The sequence below is a fragment of the Hevea brasiliensis genome, chromosome 6, assembly GCF_030052815.1.
Source record: "Hevea brasiliensis isolate MT/VB/25A 57/8 chromosome 6, ASM3005281v1, whole genome shotgun sequence".
Taxonomy (NCBI): Eukaryota; Viridiplantae; Streptophyta; class Magnoliopsida; order Malpighiales; family Euphorbiaceae; genus Hevea; species Hevea brasiliensis.
Genome location: NC_079498.1, coordinates 89,945,197 through 89,947,550, shown reverse-complemented (window position 1 = coordinate 89,947,550; position 2,354 = coordinate 89,945,197). Strand labels below are relative to the sequence as shown.

Genomic DNA, 2,354 nt, shown 5'->3' with positions numbered 1-2,354 from the left:
ATCAGCTTCAGAATGATGCTTCTTCATAGTGTTATTAATATTGAAAACCAATTGATCTTCACTAACTCTAAGAGTTAATTTTTCTCCCTTAACATCAATCAATGCTCCTGCTGTAGCTAGAAAGGGTCTTCCCAAGATAATTGGGATATTAGAATCTTCCTCCATGTCCAAGATGACAAAATCAATAGGTATGTAGAACTTCCCAACCTTCAGAGGCACATTCTCCAAAATCCCTTCAGGATATTTAATTGATCTGTCAGCTAACTGAAGAGAAATGTGGGTTGGTTTAAGATCTCCCATATTGAGCTTCTCATAAATGGAGAGGGGCATAAGGCTAACACTAGCCCCTAAATCACATAAAGCTTTTGTAGAACATGATTCCCCAATGTGGCATGGAATTGAAAAACTCCCTGGATCCTTGAGCTTTGGTGGAAGTTTCCTTTGGAGGATAGCACTACATTCTTCTGTCAAAGCTACAGTTTCATAGTCTTCAAGTTTCCTCTTGTTTGAGAGAATTTCTTTCAAGAATTTTGCATAAGAGGGCATTTGTGAAAGAGCATCAATAAAAGGCACATTTATGTATAGCTTCTTCAAAACCTCTAAGAACTTCCCAAATTGCTTATCAAGCTTGGCTTTTTGAAATCTTTGTGAAAAGGGAAGTTGTGGCTTGTAAGGCTCTGGAGGTATGTACTTCTCTTCCTTCTCTTCAATTTTCTCTTTATATTTTTCTGCACTCTCTTTCTCACTCTCATCAATTTCTTTCTCATTTTCTCTCTTCTCGCTATTTTCACTTTTCTCATTTTTTTCATTCTTCTCATTATTTACAACTTTCCCACTTCTTAGAGTAATAGCTTGACACTGCTCTCTTGGGTTTTCTGGTTGACTTGGAAGTTTTCCAAAAGACTTGGTACTTGAGGAAGATGCTTGTTGTGCAATATGATTTTCCAGCATTCTGTTATGTGTCTGCATCTGCTCTAGCCTTGCTTTCATCTCTCTCATCTCCTCTTCATGCTTATTTTGGTTAGCAAGAATCTGTTGCAATAAAGCTTCTGTGGTGGAACTTTGTTCTTGCTGTTTTGGTGGAGGATTCATATTTTTCTGCTAAAAATTAGGCAATGGTTGCCTATTTTGCTGATATGGAATTCCTTGTTGCTGTTGTGGTTGAAAATTCTGATTTGAGACTTGACTTTGCTGATTTCCCCATGAAAAATTGGGATGATTCCTCCAAATTGGATTATAAGTTTGAGAGTAAGGATTCCCCATTTGTTTGTTTCCATAATTACTAACATATGCAGCTTGCTCTCCATAGTCTACTCCACAGCTGGTAGTTCCTTCTGCATAAGCAACTTGTTGTGAACTTCCAAATGATGATGATGAACTAACCAACATACTTAAATCTTCCATCTTCTTAGCCAAAACATTTGTAAGTGCATCAAACTTTGCATTAATCATGTTGAATGGATCAAGATCATACATTCCAGCAGCTTGCCTCTTTTGAGTTGGAGCTGGTCCTCTTGGACTACTCCAAAGATGAGTGTTCTTTGCAATTTTCTCTAATAGCTCATAAGCTTCATCTTCATGCTTCATAATAAATTCTCCTCCTGTTTGAGCATCAATAATCCCTCTGATCGCAGGAGTAACATTTGTGGAAAAATTCTGATTTATCATCCATTTTGGAATGGCATGATGTGGGCATTGTCTCTCTAATTCCTTCCATCTCATCCATGATTCATAGAGAGTTTCATCTTCTCTTAGTCTGAAAGCTGTCATTTGATTCCTCAATTCTTGAGTTTTTCCAGGTGGAAAATATTGTGCAAGAAATGCATTAGTGAGTTGCTCCCAATTTGTGATGGAGTTATGAGGTAAAGAATCAAGCCAATCCAATGCTCTATCTTTCAAAGAGAATGGGAATAGCTTCAATCTTGCTGCATCATCAGATACTCCAGGTTGTTTTTGCATGTCACAGATCATAGCAAATTTCTTCAGATGTGTGTGTGGATTTTCAGAAGGATGCCCTCCAAATTGAGAATTCTGAATCATTTGAAGAACTCCAAAATCCATCTTGTAACTATTTGCATCAATTCTTGGTCTTGCTATGCTCTCTCTCAAGTCATCAAAACGAGGAAAAGCATGATCCATCATACTTCCCCTAGGCACGTTAGCATTTACAACTTCTTCTCCTTGGGCTGCATTTTCATTGTTTCGATCATTTTCTGCATTACCACCAATTCTGATTCTTTCATCAGCCATGTCTGCTTCTAATTCAGTTTCTCTCAAAGCTTCTTTTCTTTTTCTGGTTTCTTTCTTGTTGGCTTTACAAAATTTCTCAATTTCAGGATTGAACAATAAGGATG

General features: G+C 37.4%; 1 non-coding gene across 1 annotated transcript; it reads left to right on the top strand.

The window, feature by feature from the left end:
* Positions 1 to 1,678: 1,678 nt before the first annotated feature.
* On the top strand, positions 1,679 to 1,785 carry LOC131181092 (small nucleolar RNA R71). The gene has a single exon (XR_009149719.1). It is a non-coding gene; the product is annotated as a small nucleolar RNA R71 (small nucleolar RNA).
* Positions 1,786 to 2,354: the final 569 nt, after the last annotated feature.